Source organism: Dermacentor silvarum, chromosome 5 (genome assembly GCF_013339745.2).
Source record: "Dermacentor silvarum isolate Dsil-2018 chromosome 5, BIME_Dsil_1.4, whole genome shotgun sequence".
Classification (NCBI taxonomy): domain Eukaryota; kingdom Metazoa; phylum Arthropoda; class Arachnida; order Ixodida; family Ixodidae; genus Dermacentor; species Dermacentor silvarum.
In genome coordinates this window covers 15,741,329-15,768,165 of record NC_051158.1, presented here as the reverse complement: position 1 = coordinate 15,768,165, position 26,837 = coordinate 15,741,329, and the positions used below count along the sequence as shown (strand labels likewise).

The 26,837-nt window shown below is 48.0% G+C and overlaps 1 long non-coding RNA gene across 2 annotated transcripts; it reads right to left on the bottom strand.

Moving 5' to 3' along the window:
• Positions 1–4,194: 4,194 nt before the first annotated feature.
• LOC119452943 (uncharacterized) lies at positions 4,195–25,562 on the bottom strand. Of its 2 annotated transcripts, XR_005192167.2 has the most exons (13): positions 24,231–25,562; positions 24,060–24,150; positions 23,777–23,983; positions 20,151–20,339; positions 18,347–18,539; positions 18,209–18,262; positions 12,413–17,290; positions 8,642–12,356; positions 8,239–8,356; positions 7,958–8,162; positions 7,686–7,887; positions 7,412–7,609; positions 4,195–7,335 (listed from the first exon to the last, which is right to left on the bottom strand). It is a non-coding gene; the product is annotated as an uncharacterized LOC119452943 (long non-coding RNA). The 2 variants fall into 2 exon arrangements; XR_005192165.2 differs by lacking the exons at positions 8,642–12,356; positions 12,413–17,290; positions 18,209–18,262; ... (3 more) ...; positions 24,060–24,150; positions 24,231–25,562 and adding an exon at positions 8,520–8,639 and having other exon boundaries at positions 8,239–8,443.
• Between the last annotated feature and the right edge of the window lie 1,275 nt (positions 25,563–26,837).

Sequence of the window (26,837 nt, the reverse complement as noted above, 5' to 3'; positions counted from 1 at the left end):
AGGTAAACTTAAAAAAAGGCATTGGTGACAATTTGCAATATAACGCTCCGACATAGCGATCTAACGACAAGATATGATCAACTGAGAAGACAATAGCTTTAGGGCCGTCTGCGATCGCAGGATCTAAACCGATTTGCACTCTTAAGGGTGCAAATAAATCTATAACTCACACCCGTGTACCTATAAAAGTGTTAAGGTGCAATTTTTAGACATAATACACCGTTAAGGGTGTGAATCGGTTTGCACATAGTATCCAGTTATACGTGCAATGTTTGGTTGTTTGTGGATGATAGTATACAGGTTGGTAAGGGCGTATAGCTAAGCTTTCCGATCATGCAGCCCATTAGTTTTGATACAGAGTGCACATGGCATCTTAGGAAATTTCCTACAAAAATCGTCAGGGGAAGTTCTGGCACTGTGGTCGCTCAGCTACCATGGGACTCGCGGCTAGTACACGAATTTATGTAAACTTCGCACCTGTAGCTTTACACGTTCTTGTGACGTAATTTATTACACGCTCTGGTTTCAAAACATCCAAGTGCTCAATCATAGGATTATCCCATTTAACACGCAACATTTCGTTGAAAATGATCAATTTGTTGAGTCGCGAAGCCGTTTGAAGCCAAAAGGGACATTCATGTATACATGTGCAGGTTCAGCCACCACATCTGCAGCACCACGTAGACGCTATAGTGCCAGAGTTAGCCTCAGTGATTTTTGTATAGGAAACAGTGGTGTCCGCAGTATGCGAAATGACGCAGGATTAACTGAACACGAACACTGAACCACTGAACACGAAGATAGTTTGTACAAACGAAATCACACTTGTCTATAGTGGTATATGTCAGCCGAATTGGTCGCCATCTTGAGCACAAAAAGAGAAAGAAAAGCTAAGGCCGACGCCGCAATGAAACTAGGCAAGGTCCCTTCGAATGCAGCTTCCATGAGTTGCAAGAGAAACATGTGTTGAACCTATAGCAGCTACCACGAGGTAGCAGCCGTGGACGCTGGTGCAGTCCGCAGCTACCCACTCCACCACTGATAAGTGTGATACTGCCTGTCTGCAGTGCTCATCGATTGAAGCGTGATACTCAGACCGCATTGCGACCGGCGCGTTTTTCTCCACCGTGATCCCCAAGGAACCAAATGCAGTCACAATGTGTCACAAAGGCTCTCGCCTTCATGTTGTCACTCTCTTGCGCGCACGGTCCTGTCCGAATGCACCGTAAGAATATATATACCAGAATCATCTCGATGTTCCCAGCGCTCACCTGTGATTCAAGGAGTGCCGGATGACACGTGCTCCGAGTATCGCGTTTCAAGTGCCGAGACACGACAGTTTTCATGTGACGTCACGGAGGCAGCTCCCACCGTTCTAGTACCTAAAGATGGTGGCTACGATGACGTCGGTGCACCGTATTATCACGCGCACACTGTTTTACTTTTTTGACGGCGACTGTTTTTCACAGGTTTATCCCTGTTATCGCTTTGACGTTCGACGCAAGACGCGCCTGTCGTGCTGTCACGTATCTTGGTTACGCCGCTTCTCGAACTGTTGATACCTAAAGATGGCGTCCGCGATGACGTCCGTGCAAACTCTACGTCCACATTGCACGCATGCTGTCTAGCGCGTTCTGCGTGCGCACCGCGGGTTAATGACCGCGATGTTCCAACCTGGTTGCTGGATTTAAGGCGCACGGCTTGGCCCCCGGTGCGCCTGTGGGAGCACGCGTCATAAATCTTGGAGTTTGATATACGGAACTTGGCGAGTGTTAGCGGTTTCCACACGAGAGTTCGTGCAAGCGACATTGACGTGCACGATAAGCCCGCCCCCGTTTACATCTACGTTCACATCCACCTCGTCATTACCAGCCTTTCCGATATCGACTTACCGTGCATGGCGTTGCACTATTCAGCTCGAGGTCATGGGTTCCATTCCGGCCCCGGCAGCCGCATTCTGAAGAGGGCGGCATTCAAGAAGGCTCGCGTACTGTGCATTGGGCGCCACGTTGAAGAAACCCAGGTGGTCAGAATTATTCGAGACTCCACCACTACAGCGGGCATCAATCGTGTCCGTGTGCTTGCGTTGTAGTGCACGTTAAAAAACCCCCAGGTGGTCAAAATTCATCCGAAGCCCTCCACTACGGCGTGCCTCATAATCGTAACTCGTTTTGGCACGTAAAACCCCAGAAAGAAGTCAACTGTAGAAGAGAGGCTCCTTGCATTCTAGACATGCAGGTGGAATGTGCCATCAGTTAGTCCGTGCCTTTCCGCTTTGTTTTCGACGAAGGCCGCAGCGTGTCACTGTCAGTTGGCTTTGAGTAGAGTTACTGTATATGCTTTCTATCCTTTGGTAGCATATACAATAACTCTAGCTTTGAGGCTATCTGGCACGCGCTGCTCCAGGTGTTCCAACTCCTACTGCTCACAATAGTACACGTGTAAACAAGACAAGGTGTGGGGTGGAAGTGTATTTTTCAACACCCTGAGTCCCCTTGGGGAATTATATTGCCGTGGTCAGCAGTAGCGACACCTTGTGACACTGTGTCCAACTACAATGCGTTTGAAACGTTTGTGTTGCGTGAATGTTCTCGTCGAAGAAAACTAGGACAACCATTTATTAATGCGTATGTCTACCAATGCTTTGCATCGGCATAAGAAGCATGTTATGGCTAGGGCATCGATAGGTTTTTGTGCTCCCTGTTAAAAAAAATGCTAGCGAGGTGACGTTACCGGCGTTACCAGCGTTGCTGACGTCCTCTCCCGTAACCTGGCATGTGGTACCAATTGATCTGTTTACGGACAATCTAAAACTACTCTAGTAATAAATTACACGTACAGTGCTCAGTGATTGAAACGTAATACTTGGACCGATGGGGGCAAAATGCACTCAATACTTTACTAGGGTTCTCGCTTCCATGCGATACAGAAATGCAGGCCCTCGGAGTCTCCAGCGCCCACTGGTGGCGTAAAAAGTGTCGATGACACGAGCATCACGTTTCAATCGCCGAGCCCGTACATTGTTGAAACATCTATCGACCTAAAACAACAAAAAGTTAAGCGCAACCTCCCTGACCGGAAACTGCCCGTACTATGCGTAGCATTATATCGCGGTCGGCGTGGTGCGGAGGGGGCTATGCGTGGAGATGTGTGGGGGGGTTATGGTGATGTATGCATTTATATATGCACGAGTACGAGCACACAGATGCACATAATTAGTGCCGAACACAGATTAGCCTGTTTAATGCATCCTTAAGTTTTTTAGTCCCCTTCAATTCACAGGTAGGGGGGCTCGCCAGGGCGTCCCGTACTGCTTGCTATCCACTTTTTAGTATAGGCTTATGCATTTCCTGTTTAGGCTAAACGCTTCATTTCTACCTATGGCAAACGGCGTAGCGCACGGGCTCGTTAAATGTATTGCGCAGACACGCCTATTGTTATCGCGGACAATGTGTCGTTGGCCACTGTACTCTGGATGGCAGCTATCAACGGCGCACACAATGGGCCGAAACTTCCCATTTCCGCGCTGTATTGGAGCAGGGGCTTTCTGGATTCAGATTGCTCGCCCTATCAGGAAATGCTTTCTGGTTTCAGATGGAATTTTACGAACGACTCGCCTTATAACGCTACGCATGAGAAAGTTCAACCACTAGTTGACGCTGATCAAAGACAATGCCTTCCTGAACGAGTTAGGGGTGATAATGTGGCCAAGTCACTTCGCACGGTACTATCGCGGTCATTCCTCGCGAGAGGAGGAATGTCGGACTACTGAAATGTTTTTGTTGCACAAACAGACCACACGACCTTTGGGACAGGCTAACATTTTTTTTTTAGAGTACTATCTCCGGGATGCAGGCATGAAATAGGCTAGAAGCCCATACCAGATACGTAAAAGTGGGCGTAGCTCGCCGAGACGTCTTTAAAATGCCTGCAAACTAATGAACTACTCAGAGTACAGAGAAGCCTAACGCCTTATAGTGCTCGTTTCATCCAGGAGCCGGCGGCTTGTTCTAGAGAAATGAGCAGGCCTCGCCGATTGTGCGATATACTAACCCGTCCGTGAAGCTCCCATTCAGTCGGTGTCTCGAGACCAGTTACAGGCAGTGGATGCGACATCGTGGTTGGCTGACACGACAGTCCATTCACTACATGGAGTTAGCGAGACGGAGAACATAAGTCTTATTTTGACAGGAGATTCGCAAGGTGCAGTTTAATGCAATGCATGTTCAATACAATCGGCGCAAAAGAAGACTCAAGTAAATAAAACTGAAAGCGACTCAATGCCACCCTGACTGGAATTCACCATGCTGCAGAGAGCACCGTACAATGCATTTAATATACAGAATGGGAATAAGCCTTTAGGCATTTGAATACAAACACATCAAATATATAACAGGGCGTACATAGCATACACAATTTCAGCTTCAAGATACTTTAACGTATAAAAAAATGCAAAACACGGTTGTCGTACCACACACACCAAATGAAAGTGAAACAGCATAAGCCAAGGAATAGCAGAGATGTTTTACAGTTTTAAGCTATTACAACTGCCTGAAACGAGCAACGACCCGCCGTGGTTGCTCAGTGGCTATGGTGTTGGGCTGCTGAGCACAAGGTCGCGGGATCGAATTCCGGCCACGGCGACCGCATTTAGGTGCACGTTAAAGAACCCCAGGTGGTCCAAATTTTCGGTGTCCCCCACTACGGCGTGCCTCATACGAGATCGTGGTTTTGGCACGTAAAACCCTATAACTTATTTTTTTTAAACGAGCAAGTGTTGTACAGCACGTTCGCATGGAGATCGAAGGAATGTTAGTCCGATTCTTGTTTTAGGAAACGAGAAAACATGCAAGTATGCGAACTTGCTCACTTGGGTGTGAAACGCACAGAAGGGACAAACATTTCTACACGACGATCCTATATGTACCGAATCCCATCCTCTCATATGACACAGGCCTCTCGATGTGCAGTAATGTCGTGCATCACTATTGTATTATAAACTGTCGAGTGCTGTTTTGAGCTTTTCTGCGTGACTAAGTCCAAATCTCCACACTGCTCATATTGTAAACAGCTTTTGCAGTATTGTGTGGCGTAATTGCAGGACTATCGTTATAATCGATGAAAATAAAAATACACTTTTTACAGAAAGGCTTCATAAAGCCTTGTGCATGTTCGGGGTCAAGAAAAAAAAAATGCGCACGACATTGAGCAGCATCGCGCATTCGTGGTTTCCCGACTTCCCATCACAGCGGTACAGGTAATTATTTGCCATTTACATTGTTCACCTTTTATATAGTTTTCAAGCAATGTGGAGACAAGGTTATTAGAGGTTACTGATAACACTGAACGTAATAACTCAAGGTGTGCGTCCTTAAAGCGACATTAGGACAACAGCGGAATCATGATCAAATTCAAACACTATTTCAAGGGAACTCGTTCAAATAAACTCGAAGAGCAGTGTAAAGGTATTAACACAGCGTACAGTAAAGCAAAGGTGGAAGGGAAACTGGTAAACTAGTCGCTTAAAAACATACAACTAAAGCGGACATTCCTTTAAAGATTTCATTGCGCGCGCTCGTGCACTTCTTGTCTAGACGCGATTACGCATGATTTGGCATAAGGGAAAATAAATGCAGGCAGCCCATTTGAAGCAGTCGTTTGACAATTGCTCAAGCGGTATACTCCAAGCACGAAATGACAGAACAGTGCGTAATCTCTACAGTTAGCAGACAACGACATCACAGACGCGTCAAGGGCGCCACGGCGGTTCACCGTTCCTACTAATCTTGCACAGTACTTTATAATTATGTACACCAATACTAATCAACCTAAGGCGCTAATTAGGCACAGGTGAACAAGCGGCGACAGTGGGTAGCACTGTCCGATGAACAAACGACAGGCAATACAAATGTTAGACCACGCAGTGATGCATGTTACTCTGCCTCGTCATAGAGCAGTACGCTGCTTAGACTCCTGTGTCTACGATGGCAACATTTTTCTGCGAGGTTCCACGGTTCACATATCTTACGAACCGCAGTTTTTACGGGTCGGTAAGTGAATCAGACAACGCACGGCATGGGCACCACATTATTTCATAGAGGATGCTCATATCCGTAACGTCACCCATCCATAAAATCATTAATGATTCAGGCACATCAAAAGTAGGAACAGCGAGCATGGCGATATTTATCACCAACCAGTTTTTAAAATAGTCGTCATTACCATCATGAGCTAATCAGGAAATTTTTGTTGGCGAGAGTAACTACCCTCCTCTTTTCCATTCGTTGGCATTGTGCGCTTTTGTAGCGGTATGTTGATCTTTTGAGCCAGTGATGAGCGACGTGGAAGAATCGAGAATGTGTACGAAGCCCTCGTTTCCGATATGAGAAGAATGCCTAAACGAATTCGCTGAAGGCTGAAACGAGCACCGAGATCAACCCAAGAAACAAAACCAAAGAAACGAGTCGTTCAACCAATCCAAAAGCAGATGTCCATGGATGATAGTAAACCATCAAACTAGACTCCTTTCAACCGAGACGAACCGAGAAAAAGTGAACCATCAACGGGTTTTGTGGATACAACGGTGACACTGGAAATGCTACCGAAATGTAACGAATTCGAAGTGATCCCGAAGAGCAGCGAAGCTTTGTCGCAGATTTGTTCTCGAGCGAACGGTGTGCACATAAGAAATGAACCAACCGAATCGCGTGCAAACGGGTAACACACACACACACACACACACACACACACACACACACACACACACACACACACACACACACACACACACACACACACACACACACACACACTATCAACGTACTACTACGATAGTGCGCAATGCGGATGAATGTCCATTACTCTCGCCACCAAAAATTTGCAGATCTGATCATGAAGACTTCAACAACCCTTCTGAAAACTGGGTGGTGTCCACGTAACCAGACCTTACTGTTCTGCTTCGTATTTTAATTGCTAGAAGCGCCATCCATTCGTTGAGCAACGTATCACTATTTCAAATCAGAAAAGCTTGCTAAACGAAACATTAAATCTGTTTAGGTAAAAAAAAACGCAACAGAAACTAAAGTACATCCGATGGACGGTTGCGGGACGGTGACGACAAGCAGTCCTTCAGAACAGTTAACACGCCGCCAACACCGTGCAGGACACCGCCAAGACGGAGGCGTACGACGCTTACACATGTCAGAGCAAGCGTGCTGTGTCTGCGGCAGGACGATCAGGCTGGATTGTCGCTCTTGAGGACAGGCCAGGAGTGTTGTCGTAAATGAGCGTGCTGAAACAATTATCTCGCGCCACAAGCGATAACACCCTCGCAACCTGAAACGACACAAGGCCTATTTGTTGGTCATTCAAGAACACAGTCGCAGTACAGGCGTGCGTATGTGATATTTACCAAAGTGCAAGGGCTCCAGGATAGGTCCAGTATACCAGCAGAACGCCATCGGCGAAGGAATGTAGCAATGCAAACATGGTCAGTCACAGGACGAGGGGAGCTCGAAGTAATCGACTCTGGAGCGTAGACTGGAGAGCCAATATGCAGGCGCGGGCTGGGTGTCCTTGTGGACCCCAATCGAAAACAGGAGCTCAGAACCTGGAACGACACAGTGCTTGTCAACCACTGGAGGATATAGCCGTAGTATTATGAGCTTTCTGTGCACGACACTTACCAGTAGTAGTGCCGGGTGAGGACAGTCGAGTCTGACAGCAAGACGCCATCGGCGAGAGAATGTAGAAGTGATGACAGTCGCTCCTGGAACGGGTGGTGCTCGTGCGCGATCTAATCTCCTCTGGAGCGTAGACCGGAGAGTCAACGTGCAGGAGCGGGCTGGGTATCTTTGTGGGCCGCAATCCAAAACAGGAGGTCAGAACCTGTAACGACACAGTGCTTGTCAACCACTGGATATAGCCGTAATATGAGCTTTCTGTGCACGACACTTACCAGTAGTAGTGCCGGGTGAGAAGGACAGTCGAGTCTGACAGCAGGACGCCATCGGCGAGAGAATGTAGAAGTGATGACAGTCGCTCCTGGAACGGGTGGTGCTCGTGCGCGATGTAATCTCCTCTGGAGCGTAGACCGGAGAGTCAACGTGCAGGAGCGGGCTGGGTATCTTTGTGGGCCGCAATCCAAAACAGGAGCTCAGAACCTGTAACGACACAGTGCTTGTCAACCACTGGATGATATAGCCGTAATATTATGAGCTTTCTGTGCACGATACTTACCAGTAGTAGTGCAGGGTGAGAAGGACAGTCGAGTCTGGCAGCAGGACGCCATCGGCGAGAGAATGTAGAAGTGATGACAGTCGCTCCTGGAACGGGTGGTGCTCGTGCGCGATGTAATCTCCTCTGGAGCGTAGACCGGAGAGTCAACGTGCAGGAGCGGGCTGGGTACCTTCGTGGGCCGCAATCCAAAACAGGAGCTCAGAACCTGTAACGACACAGTGCTTGTCAACCACTGGATGATATAGCCGTAATATTATGAGCTTTCTGTGCACGACACTTACCAGTAGTAGTGCAGGGTGAGAAGGACAGTCGAGTCTGGCAGCAGGACGCCATCGGCGGGAGAATGTAGAAGTGATGACAGTCGCTCCTGGAACGGGTGGTGCTCGTGCGCGATGTAATCTACTCTGGAGCGTAGACCGGAGATTCAATATGTAGGAGTGGGCTGGGTGTCTTGTGATCCGCAATTGACTCGCCACCAAGGACAACAGTGAAGAAAAAAAAAAAGCTAGCTGTCATGCGATTGGCATGACAGCTAGAGTGGAGCCGAGAGCCACCGCAAAAGAGAATAGAAGCCATCGCTACTTTGTGAATGCAAGCCTGTATTTTGAACATGAATAGAAAGGTTTCGCAAACGAGGGAAAACTGAGGATGGAGATAATGAACCTCATTAGAGGCAGAAAGAAAAGTGAGCGATGGAGACGACGTAGGTTCTGTAATCCCGAGCCTTAGTCAAATCAAGGGCATAACAGTTGCCGAGCCGCAAATTCACAGATGGAGACGTTCGTCATGAAGGAAACAGTGTCCGATAAATTTTAGAAAGTAGAATACGGCATGACGGCAATTACAATTTGAAAGATAGCCCAGTATAAATAAGCTGACAAACGACGAATGATTGCGATAATGCAGCAATAGAAAGTAACCAGTCAGTGTCAGTCAATCGGTCCCCGGATCATGGCAGTTAAGTGAAACTGCCTAAAGATGTTAATGTTTGATGGCAACAAGTTGATGTGGCAAAGACAGTGGAGACCGTTTGAAAGCGCAATTCGTCTTCGACAGAATGTGCCACAAGTTCCAATACTTTGCCTTTGATGACAAGGCAGCTAGCTGCACTGATTTAAGGGCGGCAGTACTCCGATAATTACTAGACAGCTGTGTAGCTTTTGAAGGAAGAATACGGTAATGAACATTTAAAGGAAACTCCCATGAATGCGTTGATCAAGTAAATACCAGTCAAGAATCCCGATGACTTCAAAGATTTGCGAGGATTCTGCCAGACGGTCTAAGTACACATGATTGCAGTGAAAGCGCTCGGAGTGAATGTAGATTTGTACGTTCCAACGATGATGCCAATTTGGAAGCGTAGGACGCCACGAGAACCATTCATGGACTGCAAGTTTTATAAAGATAGTTCAAGCTTCTCCGGGCACACTGAACAGTCCGTACGAGGAAGAAACAAAGGAATGTCTAGTGCAGAGTCACGAAACAGATTTTTGCAAGAAGGTGCATCGAGTGACTCCATTATTCCGAAGGCAGTGAAGAATGCTCAAAGAAAATGGGTTTATAGACCAAACTTCACGTGCAAGACTTGAAAGCTCAATCCCAAAATTATGTGGCTATGCGAATAAAAAACCGCTTCACTGAAGACTGCCGCCGATCAATATAGGACATGAAGCAGAAGCTTCTATACGAAAACATGCTCCCGGTATGCGAGACCAAAATATAGTGCAAAATCTTGCAATGCAACCGTAGTTTGCAAGCGTTGCGAAGCCAAATGAAATGTGTAGAACGAAAATGAACGAGAGCAAGTAAAACGATGCAAAAAGAAAGTGCGATGTGGCTGATGGCAACTAGCATCTCCTAAACAGCAAGAATACCGTTCAGTTCTATACACGGACGCAGCATGGGCAGAATGTTAAAATAGAGGAGAGGATGCAAGAATTTAATGTGGAAGTCAACAAGAATACATGGGCCTGTGTGGCACGAAAACTAGGTTGTAAATTCGACCGCACAGGTACTCACGCTGGGAGCATTTGGACGAAGATAAAGTGAGAGGACTGTAGTAAAATCTTTATCAAAACAAATCTAGACGGTGCATTAGTAACTAATAAAGGCCATTGAAATAGACGTAATATCAAAAGGACGACTTCGTCGACTTAACGAAAATTTATATACGAACAGGATGGGAATATTGATTGCGGATGACAACTGAAAAAACGCAAGAGACTCTTCGATCTGATTTTTACTGGGAACCGATAACAAAAGGGGTAAAATGACTAAACACACAATGGAAAACATTCTTGACTGGATTGTCCATGGCCCATGTGGTGTAGAATAAGTACGAAACGTGAAACCCTTCACGGTTCTTCACGCCGCAGAAACTGACGAAATTCACGAAATGATGAAGTTGTGGAAAATGGAAAATATTGCCATAACTCCTCAGAAAAACAATGCTTGAATTGGGCCATGTAGTTACATTGTAGCACCCACCAGCGCTTTGGTCGGTGCTCCCAGTCTGTCAAGAGAAAAATAAAGAGGCGCAGCGCGCGCTCGATCGGCGCAAGCTCGGCCCTTCAGCTACCCACTGCCGCCCGATTCTTGGCCTCATCGCTTAGCCATATGCAAGAACTGCGATAAAAATCGCCATAGCAAACCAAAGACATCCACTGGGAATGCGAGGGCCTTCCCCCACCCAGAGAGCCGCCAGCTCCCTCTGAAACGACATGGGAGACCCTAATACGGTCCCCAGAAGAAAAGCTACAAAAAGGAATCATTGCATGGGTGAAAGAGGTCGCCGCAGACAAGCGGCCATCTACAACGCCCTGAAATTTCCTTTATAAAGTTGTTTCCTCGTCCTCCCCCTCAGTGGGTGCGAGCCATGAAAAAGGATCATCACTCGCAGTGCCGTTCTAGAAGCTAGCCTGAACGCTGTTCGTCGCAGCCGCCGCTCGGCTTGCCGCCTTCGCCCTTCTGTCAAAGGTAAGGACGATGGCACAGCTCCTTAGCCGCCGTCACGTCCTCCTATAGTGGTGACCCGGAAGAACGCGCCTTGCACCGAGCGACACGCTGCCATGGCCACCTGGCTGGAGCAACAGTACAACCCACCACTGCCGCCGTTCTCGTCCAGCTACGTCGGCGCATGGTTCGCCCAGTTCGAGGCGGCTCTGGAGCTGAACCCCATATGGATCCACGAGTTCAAGTAGGCGGTACTCCTCGACGTCCTGCCGCTGGCTCTCCAGCTCCTCGGCGTTCCATCGCCAGACATGCGCCCGTACGACGAACTGGGGCAGTCCGTCCTCAACTTTGAGGCTGTCTACCGCCCTCTTCCAGAGGTTGACCACACGGTACGCGATTCATCTCAGCCAACACCCTCGCGGCCAGCACCAAGCGCGCCTGCTCCTGCGCCCGTATGCCATCGTCCTCAGGCCACCTCATTGCCTTTATTGCCACCGACGATGACACGTGGCAGTGGAGACATCGCCGACCCAACGCCGGCTCCCGTGCCGCACGCCATCGGGTCTGTCTTCAACGACATCGCTCCGCCGACGACACCCGACCCGTCCACTGAGCAGGACTCCGAGCCGGCGGGCGAGCTGCGCACCGTGCCGATCTCCCTGCCTCCGACCCTGCCAGTTATCGCCACCGTGGACACCCGACATCGAACGGGCCATATCTCCAGCGGTTAGCGCAGTCTTCAGCGCAGTTGGCACAGGTCACTCCACCTATCCAGCCCATTCGGGTCTTCACCTGTGCTGCCTGCGCGGACATTCGCGCCTCGTCGCTGAGCGCCTCACGGCCTCGTCCCGCTCGCGGCTTTTGCGATGTCGCAGTGGCGGCTGCGCTGCATTCCGCTTCAGGCGTCCTCAAACCACCAGACACCCCTGTGGCCCCTGACCCCACTTTGCCCGGCCGGCCCGTGGCTTCCTCACGATGCGTCCCCATCGCCGACTGCACCCGATCCTTGTCGCCTCCCGACAGGGTGTGCCGCGTCCACCTGCAAGGCACGCGTCGCGACCCGTCCAGGGCAACACTATCGCTCGTGCGCGCACCCTACACGCCATGTAATAGTGTGGTCCGCGATACGCCTTCGGCAACGCTCGCGCTGGCACCGTCGACGCACCCTTCGCCTTACAGGCTTCCCCATCCTCAAGAGACATGTGGCATCCGTCATATCGACGGGTAGACGCGTTCCGGCAAACAGCATCCGTTCCGTGAACCCCTCGCCCGCTGAAGAGCACCCAGTGCGGTCCGGCTGAGTGGTGGTGGCGAACCGATGCCTTCACGTTAACAACTTGGACTGTCCACGGACACTTGAAACGTGGTTCCACTGCTTCCCCATCTCGACGTTGCGTCTGGACGGGGGCCCTGTAGCGCCCGCCGACGCCGAAATGGGGAGCGCTTTGGTCAGCGCTCTCAGTCTGTCAACGAAGAGAATAAAGAGCCTCGTGCTCGAGGCGCAAGCTCGGCACTTTAGCTACCTACTGCCGCCCGATTCTTGGCCTATCCCCCTCATCATTTAGCGATCTTTACAGATGGGGAGGTTGACCCAATATGCAAAAACTGCGCCAAAAATGCCATAGCAAACCAAAGACATCCTCTGGGAATGCGAGGGCCTTCCCCCACCCAGAGAGCTGCCAGCTCCCTCTGAAACGACATAGGAGACCCTAATACGGTGCCCAGAAGCTACAAGAAGGAATCATTGCCTGGGCGGAAGAGGTCGCCGCAGACAAGGGCCACCTACAACGCCCTGAAATTTCTCTTAAAGTTGTTTCCTCCTCTTCCCACCCCTCAGTGGGAGCGAGCCATGATAAAGGATCATCATCACTCGCAGTGTCGTTCTAGAAGATAGCCTGAACGCTGGTCGTCGCAGCCGCCACTCGGCTCGCCGCCTTCGCCCTTCTGTCAAAGTAAAGGTAGGGACGACGGCACGGCTCCTTAGCGGCCGACGCGTCCTCCTACAACATCATCCACAAGGACTGTTCAGCAGGATGGAGAGAGACGAGACTCCCACGCAAAGAGTAACAAATTCAGTACCGAGAGGAATGTACAACTGCAATGCAAGATATTGCACGCCTGGAATGGCACAACAAGCGCTGTCGGAAGAATATGAACGCGTTAAATACTATATGCTGCATCAAGCAACTTGAGAAGACCTAGAAAAGAAGAAAGCATAGTATTTGACGCCTCGTGGTCCAGATCAGGAATATACTGAATGCAAAACATTAAGCAAGAAAAAATTTGAATCCAGATATACAAACACTGAATGAAAATTCGAAACCACTGAGTTGCAATGGTTGCAATGATAGCAGACATGGAAAACGCATTCCAAACCTTCAGACAGGAGGGAATTTGAATACAGATGTACTAACAGTAATTAATTTTCGAAGCATCCCAGTTGCAATGGCAGGAGACGTGGAAAAGAAACTTTCAAGCAATAGTAAATTTGAATCCAGGTAGAACACTAATAATGATTTTTCGAAACAATTCATTTTCGATGACAGCAGGAGCAATTCGATTTGCGTTGACGTTATGCTTGGATGAGCAGAAAACCAGGCAAAATGTGTGTACATAGAAGCAAAAATAATTTTCGCCGAGTTGCAATGAACCGTAGGAAATGAACATCAATCACTGAAGAATTTTTTTTATGCCCATGAAGCTGGTGTTCTAACGTAGCGAGACCAGTATTTAAGGAATGAACTGGGACAAGACCGACGATATTTTGCTATACCATCAAAATATGGGCGAATGGCTTGAGAGAAATGCTCACGAAACGCATACGACTTCAAGTCAGGGCAAAAGTATTTGGTCCGCTGGAATTCCTAACGTCCTTCACTGTAACAGCTAATAGCGGTATTCAATGACTGGGAAAAACCGGAATAACTTGGGACAACCCTTTTCCAGCCGATTATAGATGATCTATGTAGGAATGAATCGAGGAAGTTAAAAAAATATCAGACTAAATGCCTACCGAGCATATCAACAAGAAACATAAGCACTAACATTTTCTGGGATGCAAGCCGGTGGCGTATGCAAGTGCAGAGTACGCAGTTCTGAGACAGACGTACAGAACTGATTCTGGCAAAGAACAGAGTAGCTCTAATGAAGACCGTTGTCAGTCTCGCAAATAAAGAACTTGCGAGCAACAATGTTATGTGGAGCTGCATCAAGAACAATCCAAAACGAGAAATTGACAAACTAAAGTTTTGAACCACTGCTACAAAGGTGCTGCATTGGATAAAGAAACAATGCGCTGAAGCGTCCATTGAACATGCTCGTAGAAATGAGCTGGATTACTCAATGGCAAAAAAGGGGGCTACACCAGCAGTAATGAAGAAACAGCAGATCTGACAAGTGTCACCGTATAACAGATTTCGTCATCAAAATTTTGGAAGGAATCAGAGGTGCTACAAAAAAAAAAAGCCGTGTTACAAAGAGCCGGATAACAATGAAAGGACAGACAATGAATCACGTCTTACATTTACGTCGGACATTATCGTAAGACGAGGAGTTGAAGTTGACAGATTCGGCAGTTACTTGTATATTTCGAGAGTAACTGCGTGGATGTTTCGTCGCGTAAACGATATTAGAAGACAAGCTCAACGGTCCACTAAAAGCAGACGAAATACCGCCGAAACGTCTCATTTCGCTAGACCAAAATTACAAGAGAATTGAAGAAATTCAGCAAGCAAGACCATACGCGAATGCCAAATGCTTTAAGACAAAGGAGGCCTGTTGAGACTTGAAGGGCGCCTTCGGTAGGGCCCATATGACAAGACGAGCAGCACCAGATCAATTACATGGAAGAAATCTGTCGACACAATTTCGACACGTATATGGACAAACTTGTCACGGCTGAGTGCCTGACACTGACTCTCGTAAGAACCAGATTTTGGGTAATCAGAGGACGAAAATAAGTGAAAGACGTAACATGACAGTGCGTTGTGTGGCGACGGTGCAATTTCAGACCATTGTAACAGGAAGTACCTCTTCCTGCCGATAGAGCGACGAAGACCGCACCGTTTGAAACAGCTGGCCTACATTTCACCGGTGCTCTGGGAGCCACTACAACAAAAATTGACACTCAAAATTTACGTAGTAATTTTCACATGTGCCGTGACAAGAGCTGCACACTTGGAAACCTTGAGACGCTTCAGCTCAGTTTTATACAAGCTTTTCGGCGCTTCTTGGCTCGAAAAGAAACGCGCTCAACGACAACGAAAGACTTTCATGAAGCTGACAATTCAATGCGGTCTCTACATTACATCGCGAAACAGCTCGAGATTTCGTCACCAATCTCCAAGTGACGATTTCATCTGGAAAACGCTCCGTGGGGGGGTGGTTTCTCTGAAAGGCTAATCCATAGTTTCAAGTCAACTGCGAAAAACGATTGGCCGATGTGTACGCACCGCATATTGGAGAAATATATACCTTAACATACGAACTAGATATCATGAACAACCAGTCGCTAACATAGGTTTACGATGAACCTGGAGAGCCTATACGCCAACTCCTTCGGAACCGACTGGCGGAAACAAGACTGGGAGGAGACTGATGAATAGGACGGCAGCCTTTAATAAATGTGGAAACCACGTGGAGCCTGAAAAATATGGTCCTCCGACTACACGAAAGCATTTAGAGGTTCGAAAATGAAAGCTCAGAAATGTCACCAGGAACTGAGGAAAGGCGACATCGTTTTCCGTGGAGAGCGTCATTTAAGAGCCTTTTGGAAAATATGCGTGGAGAAAGAAGCTTTCCCAAGCATAAACGAAACCTCGAGAGCCTGCATATTAAAGGCAACCGACAGCAACGAACAAGAGCCGTCATTGGAACAACTTCTGCGACGCTTAATTCAAAAGCAGACGTTCGGAATCTGAAATGCCGCAGGGCTGATAAACCACGCGAGAACACATCCGTGGTAGGATTGAAGTGTACGTGGTTCTAGCCAGAACTACCGCACTGAGCCGAACGACACTCTCAGCAGGAAGCCACAGGCGAGAAAACGCAGACGTAACACAGCCGGCCATGTAGGACGAGTAGAGCTCAAATGCATCTCTGTAGCGTAGGCCGGAGACTAGACTGCAGAAGCGCGCCGGATATCCTTGGGAATAGCCGCAGTCGAAAGCAGACGGTCGGAACCTGAAAGCACGCGGGGCTTATTAAATACTCGAGAACACGGCCATAGTACGATTCGAGTGTTCAAGGTACTTGCCAGGAGTTGTGCCGGGCGAGGAACAAAGCATCGTCCACCAGCAAGACCACCGGCGAGGGAATGCGAAGCGAGCATGGTCTCAAGGTCATCGACGTGTGGTTCTCAAGGGCATCCTCTGCAACGAAGGGGGGAGCGTAAACGCCAAAAACGAACAGCTGCAATTGCAACGAAATGGACCACTTACATTAGCTACTGCAGGGCCGAGCTCCGCTGGAGACCCAAGGCGACGTGCGATGCCACGGCAGCTAAAGCTGGCGAGGCGATTCCGGATGTCGTTTGCTTCCACGAATCCACATTTCGCTCGATAGCACTGACGCGCCCGGGCTACCCTGTCACGAAATAGTGGTCGGGTCGCAAGGACATGCAGAACGGGTTAATGTCCCTGGCGCAATCGAAAGAGGACGGCTGTCAGCTATAGCCTGCCGGGCGTCAGCTAAGCCTACCCGCAATTCGCTAAGCCTGAAGCTACACCCGCCGCCACCACGGGCGTGGTCCGTCCTCATCGATTCCGTCACGGAGAAGACCCGATGTCGCCGCAGCAGTGCCCACAAACTTCGGGCTTACAATTAATAACCTAAACTAAACTTGCGTAATTTTCGAATACAGCTACACTCAACTGACAACTTCTCAATAGCGTGCGACATCCTCGCCAGCTTGGAGAACATCTGGCATCTGTCTTACTTGATGAGCATTTAAGCTCGTCGCGCAGAAAGAAGCTCGCTGTGACGAGGGCTTGCTTTGCAGGTCCTCGGTTTGTGGCCCCGCTCAGACTTCGATGTCCACAGTTGTCGGCCAATATGCTCAGGTGGACAGCCATGGGACGATTGCTGCTCAATGTGATCTCGTCTGGAACGTAGGCAAGAACATACTTCTCCAGGTTAGTGCTGGAAGCAGTGCAGCCAAATTGTCACGTGTATTTCTGCCACATTTGTGGTCTAAATTTCACATTGCTTTATCACAAACACATTTGTTCAGAGAAAAAAAAAGAGCAGCGAGAAGGTCACGTTCGGTGCATCTGCACTTAATCAATTCCTTCCACACTGACGTGAAAGAAATTAACGGCCATTCAACAAGCAAATTTCAACCAAGCTTGACTGAGTCCCACATAAATGCTCCTCTGTGTCCGGCTGTTTAAAATGAGTTGCGAAACCATGTGCAGTGCCTTGATAAAAATCTTTCAAACATCAGAAATCAAGCGTTATTGCCAGACGTTCACGCTTTCAAGCATTTTATTATCTTAAGCAATCCGTAAATTCACAGAAGCGGGAAGTACGTTTCAAGCATCATACTTGCCCGAGAAAATGAAATAGGATATCACTTGTTATTCAGTTCGATACATGGGTACGTTTCTGCTGAACACCCAATGATGGCACAAAAGGCATGAATCTAGTAGTCGCCCTTAACTGAAGCAACTCCGCCTTTTAATAAAGGACCCTCCAAGCAGCGTCGCTAACACTTCCAACATTCGGTCTTATAACCTGCACTGCAACCCAAACAAAACTCCCTAAAGTCGCTTACGTGAGCCTTATGCAATGCCTGTCTTTGGAACTTCTGTCAGCTGTACAAAGCTTAACCAAAGCTGGCCACACGTACGATGTTCACATTTAGAAACTATGCAGAACAGCGTCTGTAACGGTTAGGGCATGCCGCATTGACTTGAATTCGATTGGCTACTAACAAAAGCAATTACTATTGCCACTGTTGGTACCCTGCATCACAAATAAATGGACAAAACATTTCCGACGTCAAGAAACAATTTCCCACCTTTTGGAAACACTGCCTGGATTGTCTTCGTGCACCGCCATTGAAAACGAACAACTGGAAACACGAAACGACAGAGGGATTATTAATAACCACTCGAGGACAGAGCCTAATCACGAGTGGTCTGTACGCGATACTCACCAGTAGTAGGAACAAGTCCCGTCTTCCTGCAGGACGCCATCGGTGAGGGAATGCAATGTAACAAACATGGTCTGCCACGGTGCGAGTGGTGCTCAAGGCCATCTCCTGGGGAGGACGTTGGGGGGATGGCAAGGAGCGGCACACTGTTGTCCTTCCTACTCGCAGGGCGCAATCGAAAGCAGACGTTGGGATCCTGTAACAATATTCATACTCAGCATTTCCACTAATATATGTGAACGCTAACTGCGCGGAATATTACTCGGGATTTTGAAAAAAGCATGAATTTCGCCACCGTAGCTTCGTTGTCTACAGGATAAATCAACTGAGATGAACTGCAAACAAAGGAGCTTATAAATATCGAACAAAGGTTGTGTACAGTGGCAATATTTCTGGACCTAAGAAAGCCTTTGATTCAGTCTGAGTACTGTTCAGTAAGCTGTATTCTTATGGAATTTGAGGCTGCGGGCTTCTGAGAAGCTATCTGCAAAATGGTAAGCAATATTTTACACTGGGCTGATCGTCCTGGCTAATCTCAGTGACTGCAGGCGCACCACAAGGCTCATTAAGGCAGCTTTTGGTTTTCCTTTACATATGCATGATATCACTTATTCCACTCACCGAATAACTGCGTTTGTTCGCGGATGACATGAATGTTTCTTTTCTGGTGATGAATTAACAGAGATAAAAGCAAATAGGTGGTTAAGAGAGTTGGCGAAGTTGCTAGATGTAAACGAACTTCTACTGAATGTCACTTAAACCGAGTACGAATTTAGGTCTCGAAGCACTGGAGTAAATCCTTTTAATCTTTATATCTATATGAATAATAGAACGCGCAAATAGTATAATATTTTTGTATTTTATTTTTCATGAGTTTCTTCACGAGTTTCTCAGAATGATCATGTTAACAATTTAAACGTGAAGCTGTCACGCATAATAGGCGCTTTTTTTTTGGATGACACCAAATACCAACTAGCTGAGGCCAAACCTATATTTCTTTGATATAATCACAGATGCTGTATTGTATTCTCATATGGGGCGCAACTATTATCAAAAGGCTACCCGCCATGGTTGATTAGTGGCTATGGTGTTGGGCTGCCAAAAACGAGGTCGCGGGTTCGAATCCCGGCCACGGCGGCCGCATTTCCATGGTGGGGAAATGCGAAAACACTCGTGTACTTGGATATAGCTACACGAACACTCCCCCCCCCCCCCCTCCTCCTCCTCCCTCCCCCTTCAAGACATTTCAGAAAGCTACCTCGGAGGGATCAGGAGGAGGACCAATCCTGATAATTCTTGTCCCGCGGTCTAGATATTACACAGCTTGGCAATTTCCTTTTTTTTTATGCCAGGGCATTTTTCCAGAGTATTTCAACTTACGCAAGAATCGGTTAGCCTGTGTTCCTTGCCTAATTGTTTATAGAATGTTAAGTTATTTAGGTATTCGATGTATGGTGTTCGACCTCATAAATGCATTTTCTGTATGTATTTTTTGATTTTGCTAGAGCGCATCAAAATTTCTATTCCATTTACGTTTATTTCAGTGACAATGGTCTGTTACCATTCTCGTTCGAGTGTACAAAATATCGAGGACAGGGGCCCAGTCAGGTGCAGACAAGCATATTTAGTGGCCGATTTTCCTCGGTTGCTTTTCCCCTTGGTCGTATATCTGCTTTACAAATGAGTATAAAGCGAATATGTGTAACTAGAAGCTAAGAGTACACTGAAAAACTGCAAATAAAACCACGAGGCGTATGTTTAACCACTCGAGGACAGCCGCAGTACGTCATGGGTACGGAGTACTTACACGTAGTAATGCAGGGCGATGAGCAGTCTCGTCAGCCAGCGAGACCGCACACCGGCGATGGAGCGCGGTGGGCCGCAGTGGTGCTCAGGGCCATCTCCCGTGGGGACGTCGGGAGGATGGCTAACGTGGAGCAGCACACTGGACATCCTACTCGATCGTGGGCCGCAACCGAAAGCAGAGGTCAAGATTCTGAAACAATAAGGCATGGACGCAGTGACGTCAAGTACCGGGCAAGTTGGTACATATTGAACAAGGAATTAAACTCATTAACTAGATGCATACGCAGAACAAATAGCACAGGACGATGCGGGTTATACTATCAACTGACTCAGCAAGGATCTTCCTGCGCGCTTCTTTGCTCTGTATGCGTCTTCGCTGGTTTAATTCCTTGTTCAATAATATTTCAGCCTGAGAAGGCTTAACATAAAAGGCATGCGCTGTGGGTGTTTGGTTTCATGACATTTGGTTGTAGACTGTCATGCTCAATATTCCGAGGAATAGCTCTGTCAAGAATGCAAGACAAGGTACGAGCAACATTAGCGATAGAATGGTGTGGCAATATAGCCCGCATATACCGCATATCATAAGGCGTGCCATATACCTGTACCTAAATATATTCGGAGGGCCTGCGTCATTGGGGATTACTTTCTCGGCCGCGGACACCGGCGCTTACGCCGGATGTTCGGCGACACGGGGCCCTGAACGCTATCGCGTTAAGACATGGGCATTAGCAGCGCTACCAGCACTCGGGTCGCAATTAACCCGTTCAACTACGCTCTGCAGCTATTGTTCGCGTCGGCTCTGCCTGCGGGCGTGGGACAAGCGGAGCGGTTCGATGCGACTTGGGCTGCTCAAAAGCACGCCACAAACTATTTCGTTGGATTACCTGGCGAAACTGAACAGCTACACGTGCGCAACACTGTACAGGTGCCCACAAAATAACTCTGAACGCCGCACCGGTGGCCTTACGCCGGCGGAGCGCGCCGGTGAAATACAGTTTTAGTAGAGCGCCGCTTACGCTCCGATTTCACGCTCTGAGATACTGCAGGGAACTGCGTAGATTTTGAATTTGATAAGCGTGTCTTGCTTGCCGAGACGGAGCGACGTGCTATCAACTCGGCTGCAAAACGACGAAGAGGCCAAGCCGCAGAGACGCTGTCACGCTCCGCTCAGTCGGCTTTGTTGCGGAGCGAGGGATGCGGTCTTCGTTCCGATGCCGCTATGAGCGTTGTGCGCAAGCGCAATAGCGTTCCAGCTAAGCAGTTGTGGCATTTGCTAGCATATGCCGGTCTGAGCGGAGCGGACAGCAAGCGCTCAGCTAAAACACTAGTGCCAGGGTCTACGCATGCGCGGTCTCCCTAGTAAGCTCATCTCGCTCCCCAGTACATCTAAATAGGTGTTGCCTTGGTCGAAAAGAATAGCGTTGGATGCCTTTTAGCGTTGTCATAAGTGGAGGAGGGGGGGGGGGGGGCTGTACGAATGCGGTAAAACTGCGCGCGCGCGCGTGTGTGTGTACGGGATGGAGCATAAGCGCCCGTGCGTGCGCGTTAACAGGCATCGGCGCCTTTTAAATCGAAAGGCTTAACTGGCTCATTAGTCGCGGATGGTGGCCATCGTCGACAACACTTGCGGTAGCAAAAAACGGACAGTGGCATACTACACCTCTACCGTTCAATAAAGCATTTAAAAGTGAATTGAGCACCAAGTGCGTAAAATTAAGAGTAATTCAAGAGACCCAAAGACAAAGTAATTAGGGTAATTAACAAACCAATACAGACATCACACGCCTTTATTAAAGGCTTGCTAAAATGAATTACTAAGTAACTAAGAATAATTACGATTAATTAAAAGTAAGGGTTGCGAACAGTAGTAGAGACTATACTCATCAATTTAGACTCCGTGATAAATGTGGTCACGCCAAATTAAGAATAATTAAGAGTTAAGAGCAGTACATACTAATAAGGATCAATTAGACTCCGTGACACCAAGTAAGAAAACAATTAAACCGAAATACGACCAATTAATGGTTATTTAATTTAATTAACCAACATAAGCAAACAAGCGCAAATGAAATGACGTCAACGCATTAAATTCACCGTCAAAGTCGTCTTAGCAATCGATATGGGACCCCACTGAACGTTTTTTTTTTCATACACAATCTACTCGCACATCTGAACACCCCCTTGATTAGCAACGTATCACCGCACTGAACGAAAAATTGAATGTTTGCGGCAACCAACGCAGACATGCGATCAAATGTTAGTGTTCCCTACTAGAACTGCAGCAAAGCGACAAGATTTCGTAAATAAATAGCGCACTATGCGATGTTCACTGCGACTGCGAAGCATTGAAGAGACCTTTGTTATAGTGCCGCGTGCATAAATTCCTGTGTATGAAATTGGCGTGTTGGAATACGCCATTTGATGTAATTTTTAAAACATTACTACACGCAGTCATCCTTTCTGATCTTGTTCCCAAGTAGTAAATGCGGCTCGGAATATAATTGCACAAGGACTAAAATACATAGCGGAACACATCCGGTTTAAAAGCGCGCTACAGTGCTTTTATAGGCGTGCCGTGGTGCTCGCTCACATGAAAAATAAGCCATGAATTCATTGGATTAAATAAACTCATATGCAAGACGTTAGGTATCATTAAAAGAGCATGGTGAACTCACTGGTCAGCACTCAGTTATAAACGCTCATGGATTCCATCCACGCAAGCTACCCAGAAAGCATGACTCTTAGAATGAATGCAGATTCCGACGAGAATACGCCACAAATTTTATACGTGCGTTTAGAGATTACGCTGCATTACTATGCGCGCGAGCACCCTGTATATAGCTCACATTGCGCGTCTATCGCGCAATGGAAGCAGGCGTACACCCGTGCTACGCAAAGTGTTACATTAATCGACTTGTATTCTTTCACTTAGTATTTATTTAAATGCACTGGCCGCATCTCTGGCGATTCCCCGTTCTGGGCAATTGCCGTTGCACCACCCACTTCATGGCCACTCGCTCGTTGTGAATATTTGCCACAATATTGTGCAGGTATGTTTAAAATTGTGGGTCTGGCATATAGATACCCGTAATTCATTTAAAGGAACACTTCTGCCACGCGCAGTTGTGAGACAATGACTACGCTAACCTTCTCGCCGGCTATTAACGATGTCGCACAAGCGACATTGTTAATAGGACACGTCTTGCTGTGTCCTGCGCCCAAAGGAGACAGACATACGCAAGGTGACGTTTAATACGAACTCGCCACTCTTGTATCACACTGAACGCTCAAGAACGTAAACATTCGACGTAAACATCACCGAAAATTATCGTCAACCAACGCAAATAGCACACTGATTCGCTTACATCGATACCAATAGTGCTTGGGCTCCGCATAATATTTTTTTCTTCAATTTTCATTTTTTAATGTACTGCCGCGCTAAGTAGGCGCTACAATATGAAGGCGCGTGGCAAAGCGGCCGAGCGCTGTAGGTCCTACTGAGCGCGAAAGTGCCCGCAGTATGCCCACCTGCTATCCACCCAGTCGATAGCGCCAGTATTGTAAATAATTATGATATTAAGAGGACATAAGCGGTAGAACGAATCGTGTGTAAGTGACATTTACCAGTAGTAGCAGGGCTCCGAAGGAAGTCCCGTCTGCCAGCAGGGCGCCATGGGTGGTAGAAGGCAATGGAGCCCACGCGGCCAGCCACGGTACGAGTGGTGCTCAAGGCCATCTCCCGTGCGAGGACGTTGGGAGGATGGCAAACGTGGAGCAGCACACTGGATATCCTTCCTACTCGTGGGCCGCAATCAAGCAAACGTTGGGATCCTGAAACGACAACGAGGCTTATTAACCACTCCAGGGCGTAGCCCTATAGTACGAGTCATCAGTACGTGGTACTTACCCGTAGTAGTGCAGGGTGATGACCCTGGTCTCGCCTACCAGCAAGACCACACCAACGAGGGAACACGGTAGACCGCGGTGCGAGTGATGCTCTGAAAGACAGCGAGGACAGTAAGTACACACTGAAAACAAAAAACGAACAGCAACAACGGCAACGAAACGGCCCGCTTACTGTCGCTGCTGCCCGGCCGAGCTCCGACGAGAGCCGAAGGCGACGTCCGGCGTCGAGGGCTGCGTTAAGCAGGATTAGTAGCTAAAAGCTGGCGAGGTAATTCCGAGTGCTCCCCCGATTCCACATTTCGCTCGGTAGCACTGACGCGCCCGGGCTACCTTGTCCCGAAATAGTGGTCGGGTCGCAGTGCAATTCGGAACGGGTCCATGTCCTTGCCGCAGTCGAAAAGAGGACGCTATCAGCTAGCCTGCCTAGTGTGAGCTAAGCTGTGTGTCAGCTAAGCCTGAAGCTACACACGCCGCCACCCCGAACACGGTGGCCGTCCTCTTCGATTCCGGCACGGGGGAGACCCATGTGGTCGCAGCCATGCCCACGAAACTCCTCGGGCTTGCAGTTAAGCAACAAAACTTTACGTAACTTTCAAATGTAGCTATACAATCCCAGCGAGCGCTAACTAGTGGAACTCAACAGTTAACTTCGCTAAGGCGTGCGCCACCCTCGCCAGCTTGGGGACCATCTATAGGACTTAGCTCGTGAGCGCTGACGACGCTCGACGTCTGGAAGCTCGCCGTGACGACGCTCGCCGTGAAGGGTTGCCGCGAAGGTCCTCCGTTAACAGCCATGGTCGGAGTTGCTCCTCCACAGTTCATGGTCCAGGCGTGGTCCAGGCGTCGCCGACGAATGGGAACACACACAAACAAAAGAACGAGTCCTCGGCAGGCATGACTTGCGACTTATACGCTGCGCCGGCTTAACCGGGATGCCCCAAGGGCTGAAATGCCAGCTGGCCGTCACATATATTCCGGGAGTTCGCAAAGGAGCACGACGAATTGCCGAGAAGGAGGCAGCAAAGTCTCTCGAAGCGTGCCTCACATTTTGCAGTCCTTGGGGGATTAAGCCATAGTTCTTCCAAAGTCTGGCCCGAGTTCGTCAAGCGCTGCCACCGTTAGCGCGTAATGAGGAGCAGCAGGACCGCGGGGTACGGTACGACGCAGAGGGCAGCCGACACGAGGCCCATCGAAGTCGACAGAAAAATGCAAAATGGCGGCCCGAGCATCCGGATGTTCGTTATATGACCACGACAACCACGATGCTAAGCACTTTGGCGCATGCGTTGATACGCCCGGCCGTTTCTTTTCTTCTCTCATTGGTCTCTTCTCGAACAACGTCACTGGCTCGCTAGCGGCCGCGCCACCGTTATCACTGCGCTCGGCGTGACTGGTGATGGTGAAGTCAAACGAACAAATAAAATGAAAAAAAAAAAAGAAACCGTAGCTGGCATACAGTTGCCGAACTCGGAATGTTCTAGAAGCTTCCACATGCATCCACTGTGTTCGTGGACAGCAATGGCGTTAGCGCTGTCGCCGTCGTTTTATCGTTATGAAACTCGCCGACGGAATCTTCGCGGTTCCGTGAACGCCTTGGAATTCGCGTCGGGCACCGGCCGCGAGCATGACTTGCAACTTACGAGCGCGCGTCGTAACATGTTTCGAGTTCGCCGTACACGTCGTCGCCTGCTTCTTGCCGCACTGTTTCTCTTCGAACAAAAAATTAAATTTCTTGGCGTTTTCATGCCGGAACTGCGATCTGATTAAAGGACACGCCGTGTAGGAGGGGACTCCGGTTTAATTTTGACCACCTAGGGGTTCTTCAACGCGCATCTACATCTACACGAGTGTTTTTCTTTTTTTTTAGCAACGCAATAGAAAGACGAAAAATGAAGATAGTTAAAAGAATGCTGCTCTTCCCATACACTGGATGACTCGGCGAACAGACATCGCAAGAGATTTCGGTTCTCACGCACGAAGATTTCTTAACCAAAAGAATTACCATGACGAATTTTTCAACAAAGCACCTAATCACAAATAACACTTCATTCATTTTCATTCATTTCAATTTATTTTGCGAGAGATGCATACAAAAACGGGTGACAAAAGCATCTGGGCCCTTAGCAATTTGCTAGTTCGGGCCCATGCAATAAGTACACAAAATCAAAGCACCCAGGCGCCAGTAATAAAACATGAATATAATGTTTGAACTTTTACATGCATAAAAGATGGGTTACATGAAAATAATAAAATAAAATGAAAGATAGATTACATGAAAATAACAGTCAACAAAAATAATCATAATCATATAAGTGACCAATAAATAAAAAATCAAACCGAATCGGTGTCTTCCCTTTTTTTTTCAACATCCGCAAAAGTACATACAATAGCAGGAGTAGAAAAATGCTAGTACACTGTATTTCAAGAACAACATAGCACACTATTTTCACAGCACTACAATTCGGCAAGAAATTGAAAATTGTTTTTAGCAATAATGTCCTTCAGTGAGCGAGAAAAATTCGGGCTTCTTTTTATCTCTACTGGGAGAGCATTCCATATCTTTGTGCCTGTATAAGCTAACAGTCGCTTACTGTATAAGTTGTTAACAGATGGTATGTTGAAATTATGGTTATCTTGACTTCTTGTGTGTCTCTTGGGGGGGGATAAAGATGGTGGAGGGAAGCGGGTTATTACTCGACAAAATTGTAGGCATAGCACGTGCTGTTTGACAGTCACGTGCAACGATAAAGGGCATAACCTGTAGTTCGTGAAACAGTGG